A 13106-nucleotide genomic window follows, 5' to 3' on the forward strand; every position below is an offset into this window, starting at 1 on the left:
CGTTTCCAACGAAACATGTCAACCATGAGTACCTACATTACCAAGTATGATTCTTGCTCACCAGCCCTAGTGTTCACTGAAATATGTATGAAAGCATAAGTCCGCGATGTTAGGTCGGAAAGGACAAAACTGGTCCATGTATATGTGTGTGCGTGCGTGTTAACCCTCTCTTCAGATACGCGCCACCCGCTATATTTCTCTCTGGGTCCTTTGAGTTATTATTCAAAGCAAATCATAGCCACGCCGCGGAGGATTAAGCTTCCTTTTACATGCACGCCAGCCTGGAACAAGGAGACGATACCGGGATTCCCCGAGCCTCTTCATCACACGACGCCCTTCTGGCCCACCTCTTTCGTGTACCCCTAGACTCGCCAGCCTCTCCTGTTGTCTCGATCATTATCAGAGGCGTGGCCCCTCAATTTCCAACATTTTATTCTGGCCAACGGCCATTTATACTTAATTAGAATGGTATTAACCTGTTAAGCCGGTGGGACGAGCTCAGCTCGAAAGGACTTCTGTAAGGGGTAGTTTCGCAGCGATGGAACGATTCTTGGAATCAGCAAAGTGGAAACTTGCGATTCTTTTTGCTACAAAGTACTAGATTTTAGTATCACCTGCACGCATTGCATACGAAACTTCCAAAAAAATGTGCAACACCTTGAAGATAATTTTGGGAGAACTTTTTATCCCAGACACCTCGAGACATTTTTTCTTAGTTTTGTAATAATAGCAGAAATAATTTAGGTGTTGTTTCTAACTCAGGCACCCTGTATGCACCCTATACTGGACACAGCGAAAAAACCCGTGAAAGTAACCGCAACGTTTCCTCGGCCCCTGTACATGACCCAAAAAGCTAGCTCTCTCTCCTCTGCGAGCTTTATTTACAAGATGGAAAGAGATTCGAATTCGCATATTGTCGATGCAAGCGGGGAAATCTCGATGGAGAGAGAGTATCTTTGGCGCGATCGTCGAGGCTCGTTTATTCGTCAGAGAAATCGTGAAACGGTCCTGTGATTTGTGCAAACGAATGCAAGTAGCATCCACTGGTTTGGTCCAACTACGGGCCAGCTGTGACAGAGAGTGAACATTGCTGTCCCGGGGGCGGCTGTGTCCTTTTTCCCTTCTGCCCTTTGATGTCTTTGTCCCTCTCTCCACACTCTCCTGTTTCCAACCAGCTTTGTCCTCCTCTTCCCGCGACGTTGCAGCATCCAGGAAAAGGTGAAGCGGAAGGGTCCCGGTGATGTTTATGAATGAGCGGTCTTGCGACTCTGCGCTGTCCAATTGACTCCCGAAAGTGCTCGAAAGACTCTACCGGCTACTTCCCATCTCTATCTATCTATCTATTCTAGAAAGTTCTTGCTGAAAATAGCGACGAAGCTCTATCGAAGCAAGATGGTAAAAGGTATTTGCTCTTCGTGGAATAACTATCCTAGAGACGCTCCCTCTGTCCGTGATAGTAGACGTTTAATTGGAGGTTTCGATTGGAAACATTTATTCCAATATCACAGCCAGTTTTCTTTTATCCACCTTTCATATTTTTTCTCTTCCACAGTGGTACCTGATTCAAAGACACGAGAGATCGGGTTAATTGGAAAACAGATTTCCTCGGTGTATCAAGCGCGACAAACGCGGCTCTATTATCGACGAGCATAGTTTAGGCGAAATTACTCGTCGTCGTCGTCGTCGTCGTCTTCGTAGAGACCTGGCCCGACTCTCCCTCTCTCTCTCTCTGCGTATACAATTAATAATGCAGGTAAACAGTGTCGATAGGCATGCAGAGGAGTGACAGGGAGAGACGTCTCTGTCTCTGTTACTCGCCTCTTCTCTGCAATATTATGCGGTGCACACCAGACCCTGATAGACATACATACATCCGAGTGTTGCACAGGGCACACCAAGCTATACTTATAGAGCCAGACTCTATACATATGAACGCGTTCGGTCCCTGTTCCCTGCAGAATCTGTACAACGAACACAATGGTATTGTGTACGGACCACTATGAGTTATTACCCCTCCAGTTCTCCCTCTGAGATTCGTCCTACTCTCTCTTCCTCTTGCACGCACACCAACGCCCTCACCCTCAGCGTAGACATAATTCAACACTCTGTACAACGCGGGCCTTCACCTTTTTACCCTCCACGTCTGATAGTGTTTCATTACATCCCTTTTATCTATAGTCCACGGCTACTACTCGTCGCTGTGCTACGTCCTGTACCACTACCAACGCGAATCGTTCCCTTTCTCCCCGTGGCTGCGAAACTTTGCCAACTTCTATACAGACCGGGTCTGTGAAAGAGTCGCGACGAAATTTCGGAGACTTTTTTCCCGGGGAAGATATATTAACGTCGCTGGGGATGGTACGGAGTAGTTTGTCGTGGAAAAATTTGAGTAAAGGGAGGATGTAGTAATTGGATTAGTGTGTGTGGGAAGATGTGGTATAGCCGGTGAGATAATTTCATTTTCGGGAAAGTTTCGATAGCGATCGAGATGACTACTTGCCACTTTGTGTTAATATAGAATATGCTAGCAATTTTGGGACGAAGTTTCGGTGAGAAGTTTTCAAATTATTTTCCATATTGCGTTGTCCTTTCATTATTGGGAAGAAGGTAAGTTGCAGCGTTATAAATAACGAGAAACTTATTTCTATACGTCTAGAAAATAATAAAAAAAAGAAGAAGCGAAATTGAGAAAAATGTGAGCGTTAAAGGGTTGATAAAATCCAACTTGCACGGTCGCAGATTCGTCAATCGTTCCCCATTTTCCCCGAGAAGAAGGGTAGCTCGAGATGAAAACGTTGGCCGATAGAAACAGTAGGCTGTTTGTTCGTGTAATTTCTATTTGCTTGACAAAACAGTTATCTTTCCCCGTGGAGGCCAACAGGCGTTCATAAACACTTGCCAGTTCCAACGATCTCTACGAGTTTATTGCAGGAGCCAGTATAGCAAGCAGCGTATCTCTCGAGCACCCGTCTTTCTGATTTATCCTCGCTGAAGAACAAACAATCAGCGAGCTGCTTGACGAGCTCATCGCGCTCCACGACGTCCCACGGACGAAATCGGACGTAAGTATCGACGTCGTTTCGCGAGTTTACTCTTCCCGCTGCTCCTCGCTTCGCAAATATTGTTCGACGTTTTCGATTCGAGTCGCTCGCGCGCCAACCTAGCCGACCAAAAAATGGCCCTTATGAAACATCCCTCTCTCTCTCTCTCTGCTCGTGTACAGTTTCAATTTTCTTTGGTAAATAATTTCATTCGAATGATTGTATGATTAATTTCTCCACCCTCCCCTCGCTTTTACAGCTCGCGTTTAATCCTTTCTCCGCGTATTTTGGAGCAACGTTAATAATGTCCCCACTTGATACATCGGAGACAAAATCTTTGAAATATGAAAATTAAATGGGATTTGTATAAATGTAATATTCTTAGTAATTAGAGGAACTCTTTGGTAAATAATTATGTATGATTATATGATTAATTTCGCCCCCGTTTTTGGCTCGTGTTTAATCCTTTCTCTGCGTATTCCGGGCAACGTTGATATCACCACTCGTACTGCAAAGGGGATCTTTGAAATATGAAAATTAATCGGGATTTGTGTGAAAGTAATACTGTTGGTAATTATCTAGAAATTTTCTTTAAAAGAGGGAATTGCGAGTGAGAGTGAAAGGGTTAAGCGATAAAATTGCCCCTTTTTTTGCTTGCAAATTTCGAAGATAATTGATGTCTGGAAAGAAAGTTAATGCGTGGTAAATTGTGAACACAATCGCGTAGCGAATACCTGTTCTAAGTCCTCAAAGTCGACCAAAATTCACCGATCACCGCAGAATTCCATTCAAAACACGATATAATTCCAAGAATCCCTCAAACCACCAACCATGGAGTACAGCCACTCGAAAGCCAAGTCAGTCAACAAAACGGCGCGTGTTGTGCGCGATCACGCAGGCTCGATTACAAAGTGGATCTGAATTAACGAGGGAAATGGTACCACTCGGTCACCGGTGTTCGTGGTTGGGCGTGACGAAAATCGATCCGTGTCTTTGCCCACCTACTTTCCTTTCCAGAGAATCCTTTGACTCACAAGTTGAAAAAAATCCAGTTTTTCGTTAGTTGTATCCAATCATTCTTTTATAGAACGATGCATTCTTCGTAAGAAATTAACGTACCTTTCTTGGTAATAAGAGAAATTTATCTTTTTGTAATTTTTGCCCTTTTTATGCAATACCTTTTTGTGGGACGATGTATTTTTCTTAAGAAGACAGATAAATTTACCTTTAATTTTGCCAATACCTTTTCGTGGGACAATGTATTCCTTCCAATGTATATTTTCTTTTTTTAAGAAAACAGAAGAATTTAACAAATTTCCGCTGAATTTCTAAATCCCAGAAATGGCACAAAGCAACTTAGAAAATCTACTAATTAAAATTAGTCAAGAATCCTAACTATTTCTTCAATTTTCCCAATTTTTTCCTTACTTTCAACTTCACCCACTTTTTACCGCAGAAATTTCATTTCCCTGCTTGCTACTTTATCCCGACGCTCCAACTGGGATTATCGACAGCTCTCTGATTGACACCCAGTCTTTCCCCGGCAACTTAGACTCACCTACTTTCCACGTGACGCGACGAATCGCGCGAGTCTTGGTCGCGATAAATCGCGTGGAAATCCCCGGCAACCCCGTTTCCTCCACGCGATATTTCCCCTAAAAGCCAAAAATCCCATTCCTACTCCACGCGACATCTTTATCGAGACCTGTTTTCGACCACGTAACGCCGCCACGCCGTCGAAATCCTCCGCCACGGGAGAGAGATAGAAGCGCGCGATTCCCACGAATACTCGTTATTGCCAGGAGAATAGCGGCCGCACACAGCCATCCCTTTACGATACCAAAATTAACGACGAGTCTACGTGCACGATGCGTTTACGAGCCGCTATAGACATACTCTGCGAGCATCTAGTATCCGGTAAAATTTGCCTGTTTACACGGAAAATTCATTCAACAGGGGAAGAATGGCGGATATTGCGTTCGGCGAGAATCGTGGGGAGAGGTTTGTATCGATTATGTTCGAGACGCAGGATGCTACTGCAGATACTCTCACGCTGAACGAACGATCGAAGGAACCTCAAGTTTCAACTGAATTTTCGAATTTTCTTTCCTTGGAAATTTCCCTGCCAATTCTGCCCCAGTGTGAAATTGAAACTCAAATCTGAGGATGAAACGATCGGTTATGGGAGGGTGGGTTTGAAAATCGTTTAGGAGCGGTCGGAGAGATCTAGAAATTTTAAATGTAAGAGGAAGGAACACATTTTTCTAATTTCAATTTTTCCACTAAAATAAATGAAATCGTTCCTGAAAAGAATAAGGGTGAAAAGTATGCGACAATTTGGAAGAAAGAATATAAAAAATTCGTGTGATTTTGATAAACTGTGTCATTTTAAATAGCAAATTAGAGAGAGTAGCATATTTCCACGTTCAGATTTACCTTTCATCACCGATAAGAGAAACAAAAGCTGCAAGAAATTAACACCGTATACTCGCAACACGCGAAAGACACAATCTACCTTAATAATCGAAAAATTACTCGATAAAATTTCCCGTTAAAGACACATCCATTACACATAAACGCAATACATCATTCCCGAGGACACGCAAATTTTTTCCCAGATATCGCGAGTGCACTCTTACGTGACAAACCGTAACGTTACCTCTGATAATGGTAATTCCGTAATAATTAACAGACCAGGTACCGATAACGGACGATTCCACCTGTGTCCATTACGAGACACGCTCGCGACTCGAGATGTCACGAGACGCGATATAAAAAGCGAATATTCAATGGCGACGAACAGCCACGGAATGTTCCAAGGCACGCGATTCTATCGGCGGCTTTATTCGCGCTCGGACTCGGCCCTCTAGATATGCAATAACTTCCTGAAATTCTCTCTTTGTCTAGCGTGCCGCCTATCGTTCCATCTTCCGCAATTCCACGCGATATTATCCACCGATAAGACGATACGGCTGAGCCGCCAATTCGATATTATAAAATATACGTGTATATATAGCGGGTGAATTTCGACGATGAGAAACCTAGAGAGAGAGAGGGAAGAGAGGCATTAGCCCACGTTCGAATTGGAAAATAACCTCCCTCTGATTTACGCGACGACTAGGAATTGCCGGCGGAAGTTGCGGATGCTAACCGCTTACGATTTCCGCCAACTGTGTATTGGTTCGCTCGAGCATGTTTCGCAAGGTGGAATTTTAGGACGAAATTTCGGGACACGAATGGGAATAACCAATATCGATGATAAATTCGTGTGTACTCTGGTTAAAGAATTTTTGCAAATACGTATCAACGAGTTTGAAGAAATGTCCGACCAATTTTTGATTACCTTCTGTACAAAATTGAAAGGAAAAATGTTTGAAAATTGACTTTTGCTCGACGGTGTGATTTTTCGGAATTACTCGTAGAAACATGGGTGATTTGGCGAATTAACCCTTTGAACGGTTCTCTAGCGATGGTTCAAATTTTACAGAATTTCCGAGGTAAAATGCGAGAACGCAAGGCGCAAAGATAATAACGATAAATCGACGTACATCTGTACAGCAAGTGGATGGAATTTTTGGGTGGAATAATAAATGTGGATATTCGGTAATTTATTATAACACCCGGTTTGAAATACGCGGCAATTTATTATAAAACAGGACGGTGGTGTATCCAAGACACGCGTCAAATTGCCACGGAGCCGCGCAATCAATTACTTTCGCGGTGCTCTGTAAAATAACCAGGTGAACCGAACGGGGGATATCTCACGACTTGAATTCATAAACGATATGGCATCACGGTCCATTAATCAGTATCATAAAGGGATATGATAATTATATTGGCAATCGAGACGCGGGCATCAACGTGATCATCCACATCGTTACGGCCTATTGATCCGATGATTAATGTATAGTGAAATGCAGAGGAGTGCGTAATTAATCAGGATTCAGAATAACTCCGACGTTACATTGCTATGGTAACCGCCTTGTTTTCAGGATAAACTTCTTTTTCCTCCACCGTCATACTCGATTGCTAACCGCGGCAAAATGTGTATAGTCGATGGAAGAAATGTGGTAAAATTGTATCGCGTTTCAAGCGTATAGACAAACGAATCGATAGAAACTTGGGGAAACAGGGGTTAAAACCTCAGCTAGTATATTTCTAACCCTTTCAGGTTATCTTCCAATTATCTTAATCGTCCAAGAAAGTGACGAATGATCTCGCCTTTTTTAAGATAAATTTTTCACAATTTAAATAACACTGTTAATAGACTTTCTGTATGTGAAAGTGTTAACCCTTTCGTAGCCAAACTACTTTTCTATCTATCCCTAACTTAAGATTAATTTTTCTTCGAGTGCTCAACTAAGACACGTGCATCCCACAAGTAAGAAAAGGGTAAAACCCAAAAACTACATCCATCACTCTCACGTATTTCACTATTGCACAAAGATCCACAGTCCCAAAACAACCCCAATTTTCCCTCCCCCAACCGTTCAAACACCCACCAACACACTAATCCAACATCCCAATTCGCAAGCACTCTAAATTTCTTCCACAGACCAGCCAAATTTTCCCCAATTAGACCGTGTTTCGCGTGTACCATTAAAAAGTCACAACTCTCCGATATCCTATCGTTTAAATTCAATCTGAAACTCGCGGCAGAAGAACGGCCCTTGATAATGATCCCCGGTCGTTCTCGAACCAGCGAGGAACTACAGAAGAGAGTAAGAGAGAGAGAGATAGCGGCGAGCGTTCTTCCACGCCGCCGAGTATTATCACGCTCGCGTTATTACGTCGAGTGAATTTCGGAAGTTTTACGAGAGCCTGTGTGTGCACTCACTCTCTCCTTCTCCCTCTAACTCTCTGTCTGTTCGTCCATGGAACGGAGCTTTGGCCGGAAGAGGGCTGGAAGAGGCGCGGCGCGTGTATTACAATACGGAGATAGAAGATCTCCGGCTATATATCACGTATCGTGACAAGAGGCCGCTCAAGAGAGAGAGAGAGTGGAGGAACGACGATACAGCAGCTCGCACCAAGCAAATCCTGGGTGCGCATTTATGCACCGAGCGCCTGTATATACCTAACTGCTCGGTCGGTCTAATTGCAAAAACGTCCGCAATTGCGTACTACTCTCGCTACTGGATAACAGTAATTACACGTAGGAGTAGGCGTTTCGTTCTATCACACGCTCTTCGTCCTTCTATGGCAAGTGATTAGCGTTATCGACGAGTGACGAATTACTTTGTTCCATCCGGCTCGTACAGTAAGTTGTTCCATTTTTTCAAGCCGTGTCCAAGGCGACAGCTGGGCAAAATTCGAATGAAACATTTCGTTTGAATCGTTCCACTGGTCGGTGAATGTTTAGACGTTTTGGAAAGGTGTCTAAATTTGGTAAAGAGTTAACGAATGTTCTTCTCATCTGTCTCGTTTCAAGCACGAGCCATTTTTGGACCAGATTGTGACAGATGAGAAATGAAGATTAAGTGTGAAAGACAGTGGTGATGAAATGTTTGCTCAGATATGCAAGGAATAATACACTTAGGGTCAACATGATCGATAACTTCGATCAACTCATCGATAAATCGATGGAGAATATCTACGTTAAAATTGATCCAGTGTAGCGAAAGGAGAAGCAGAAGACTGAAGCGACTGCAGACCTAATTGATGGTTAACGAGAACTCGTCCATTGACGCTTTAAGAGTTGCTGAAAATAGCACCCAAGTCAGCAAATTAACTCACAGAAATTGTTGCCTGGCAAGAAATCGCGACGAACCCTCGGTCTGGCGGATTATCGTCATAAACTTGTTCAATTACACCTGGCCGCCAGACCGAGGTACCGGTCCTCTCGCATGTACCGTACCCCCGTGGAGAGGTCACGTGCGCGGTGGAAAGTCACGCGGCAACCCCTGGGAAGATAAACTTGTTCAATTACACTTGGCCTCCAGACCGAGGTACCGGTCCTCTCGCGTGTACCGTACCCCCCGTGGAGAGGTCACATGCGCGGTGGAAAGTCAACAACCCAAAAAGGGGGGTTTTCTTATGTTAAGCAACAATCCCCTTCCATTGGAAGGAACTGCGTCCCACCTAAACAACCTCCTCTAACGAGGAGTCAGCACCTACACCCCCCAGAAGAAATCGGCCACCAATCAGCAACTGGCCAAGCGGATAAAACTAAGGAAACGAGACAGAAGCGCGTCCTTTTTTGGAAAATTAGTATTTTGATAGTCTCGTGGCGACATCACCTCAAGTATCACTCTGTTGCAAATAAAACTAGTTCTTATCATTTCACACTGAATAAATGAAGGTGTGATTAAACTCGCGTACCGGTTCGGCAGCACCCGAACAGAAATGTATACTGATTGCTAAGAAAATAAAATTTAAGAAATTTGATCCAAATTGATGCAACGATTTTTCCTGCATTTCTATTATCACCTTTGAAAAAGCTCTTTCACAATTTTCAGTACAATCGTTTTTAATATTCCACCAAGCATTCTTAAAAATTTAATCTTTCAGCCCCGTTTAAATATGCGCAACCCCTTTATATCACAGCAGAATGGTCATTTATCTAAACTACTGTGTGCATATTAAATTACGCAACCGTGATTTATCAAATCGCACGAAAAATCTACATTTCCACCTTCCCTTCCAGACCCACACACATGCACACACATCTACTCTGCCTGCTGCGTTCATTTTCTAGGCCAGCGTCCATCGAAGATTTCCAAGAGTTCCCGTAAAAAGCAGAAATACAATCACGATTGGTATCGCGTGCGTTTCACGCTGGCACAACGACAATAGAAATTTCCCGGCAGCGCTAATAGGTGAATAAAGTGTAGAAAATGTAGCCCGTTTATCCACGAAGAGAGAGAGAGAGAGAGAAGGCGAACGACGCAGCTTTCGCTCGCTTTATTTACGCGCATCGTGCGCGTGGCACTTTAAACTTCGCGGTCTACGAGACAAATTGTCGCGTGCTAGCCAGGCAAAATACTTTTTCCCACCCGCCATCGTCACTTTTTCCCTGTTATTCTCATTCGTGCAGCTACGTGTCGTTTATTAAATCCCGCGAGGTTCAATCTGTGGTGTATATACAACAATCATGGCAGCACCAGCAAAACTAAAAAGGAACAGGTTTTCTATACTTGTACACAATATACAAGGCAAAGAGGAGAGAGAGAGAGAGAGAGAGCGTGGCAAAGCACACGACGAGGGTCGAAAAAACGCGATTCTCTGGCCTAGAAATTTTCGAGAAGCAAGCTAGAGTAGGAGGGAAAATAGGTGAAAAACAAGAGCGACGTTATAAAAAGAAACAGTCAGAGCGGCACAAAGAGGACTATAAACAAGCCGCGAGGGATGAAAACATGGAACGAGTTTAAACGAATCCTTGACTTGCACGCGTTTTTATCTAAACAGAGGAAGAAAAGAAGAAACAGAGGTATATAGAGGGTGGCTGAGAAGAAACGTGTGTATCTGGATAAGGAATGTTGTCACGGCAAGTTTCCCTCCGGTTGTGTTTTCTAAAACGATTAACGAGCGAACCCTTCCTGAAGGAAATTCCGTTTTAATTAATATCTACTTGGTGAATTGGTCCGAAAAAGGTGGAGGAGAATTTTTTTCAAAGAACGTTCGAGAGAAGTTGAAGAAAGTGGTTTGGAAGAAAATTTGCATCCGCCCCGTGTAACGAAGATGCAGTTTTCTAACAGTATGAAGTAGAAGTTGGTCGGTAGAGATGATGAAAGTTCAGGTTCAAATTAAAAACCGGTCTAAGACGCTTTGACTTCGTTGCTCGAGCCCAAAGGTCTAGGGCTAAATTGAGGGTTGCTTCGTTTGTGTACTCGGAGGAAAGCGGGGCTCGATGAAGCGGTTAATTAACAATTTCCCTGAGTACGAACAGTGAACCGAAGAGAAAGTATATGCAGGATCAAGTATGCAAAACAAAAGACATGTTCTACTAAAAAACACACTATGGCTAATTGAGATTGTCAGGGGAGATCGGAAAGATACTTAGATTTGAAAAATATATATATTATTCTCCACAAATTGCTGTTTAAAATGGCATATAATTTGCTAAAATCAAACGAGCAGAAAATGATTGATAATTTTTTTCGCACATGACTATTACAGCCAGGAGTTAAGATTTGTTGCTTATTTCTCAACTTTGTTAAAGTAGTAACTTTATTTATTTTATTTTTCTCAAGAACCATTGGAAATATTGTAACCAAATTTTTAAAATCTGTATTTTTGGTAGCAACAATGTTTCTAAATTCCAACATACAAACGTGCATTTAAAAAACCTAAAAAAGTTGGAAAAATTTCTTAGGAACTGTCTATAACGATTATTTAAGAAAAAGTTGAAAAAAAAATTAAAATCTCTATGTATACACGTCAACTAAAAAATCATTCCTACACCTCAACCAGTAACCCGCCTCAAAGTCATACTTCATCCCTTATTCTTCACGAAACTTCCAAACTAAATACCCGGGCCGCAAATTACCGGCGATCCCCACGTAAAACATAAATAATCCATGCAGATTAGCGTAGCACTCCAGTCTCGAGTGAAGAAGCACCAGGCGGTAAAATAATTCCAAACCAGATCTCCGCTCCACTTTGAAACGCCTGTAAAACGCCAATCGTTGGCGTTCTTTTCTAAATAAAACCAAACCAACACGATTAACCCAAACCCCTGTGTGCATTAGCAGATACTTCAAATACACTGGAAGGATACACAGCAGTTATGGAACACCCTGCATATATCCCCGTTCGAGTGTATACTATGTTTCGCGTGCCTTTCGTTTCGTTCTTTACGGTACTTCGTCATGATTTACGGGGTATCCGCATGAGGAGCGACGCCGTCGCATTCTACGTCTTCTGCCGCTTCCTCGGCACCGTTTCCACCCCCTTCTTCCTTTCCGTGAGAGCGTGTCCCGCTTGTAATTTTCTCGTTGGCAGTCGGGCAAGAGGCGGAGAGAAATGAGAGAGAGAGATAGGGGAATGCAGAGGGTGGTCGTTGAGGAGAGAAAGAGGGTGGCTTTGACTCGATCCACCGGCCACCTCTGCGATATTTCGCGAGTTTCGTTAGGTTGGCCTAGGTCACGACGAAACGCGACACGGAAAAATGTGACAAGACGAAGGGGTTGGGTTATTGCTTGCTTGGAAAATGCGTGTGAAGAGCTTTGAATAATTTTCGATGCTTCGATGCGTCGAAGTTTTATGACGTTTCTTTCTTTGTTTATGAAGATAGAAGGAACAGAGGCGAACTTTTATATTTATTATAGAATCACATCCTTTTCTCCGTTTTTAATATACGTTTCATTGTCTGCGAATATTACTTGGGTCGTGGTACTCGTTCTTTTTCCATCGTGTGTACAATGTATACTCGGTGTTGCAGAATGTACGAACAATTGGTGGATAAATTGACCGCCATTAAGGGGTGGTTTAAGAAACTGCGTGATACAGTTGAATGGCTATTGTGTTCATTACAATGGTTAGCATAGTAAGCGTTTAACTCCGGACTATATCATATTCAGAGCATTGAGAGTTAAACACAGCTTCCAGCAGTGCTCCTATATTTAAACGAACATTACAAAAATACCGTAGTAATAATTAAAACCAGTGAAAGTCCAGTGCTACGAAACTAACAATTATCCAATAAATCCAAACTATATACATACTTTAATCCCAAGCAAATCTTGGAAAAAAGAAAGAAAAAAAACAAGGTCTAAAGAAGGAAGGAAAAATTCAAGCCGGATAAAGGGGAAGAATTAACGAAACCTCGAAAGCAGTTTAATCACGGTGAAATTTAAAGGTAAACCGTGGGCTGTTCCTCTGCCAAGAATCCGTTGAGCTTGCCATTTCCGGCCAAGACGCGCCTGATATTCGCCCGTGAAAATAACTCTGCGGTTCTCCGCGCCGTTTGCGAGCGATTCAAACGCGCGTTCGCTCCCTTTAATCTAGATCGCTTTTTATCCAAGGGGAAAAGACTGTAATTTAAAGAGAGAGAGAAGAATCAGCCCGTGCCAAAAATAAGTTTAGTCCACCTTGAAATTATTGCTCGTGGATTCTTCCTCTTTT

Source organism: Habropoda laboriosa, unplaced genomic scaffold (assembly GCF_001263275.1).
Source record: "Habropoda laboriosa isolate 0110345459 unplaced genomic scaffold, ASM126327v1 scaffold20, whole genome shotgun sequence".
Taxonomy (NCBI): domain Eukaryota; kingdom Metazoa; phylum Arthropoda; class Insecta; order Hymenoptera; family Apidae; genus Habropoda; species Habropoda laboriosa.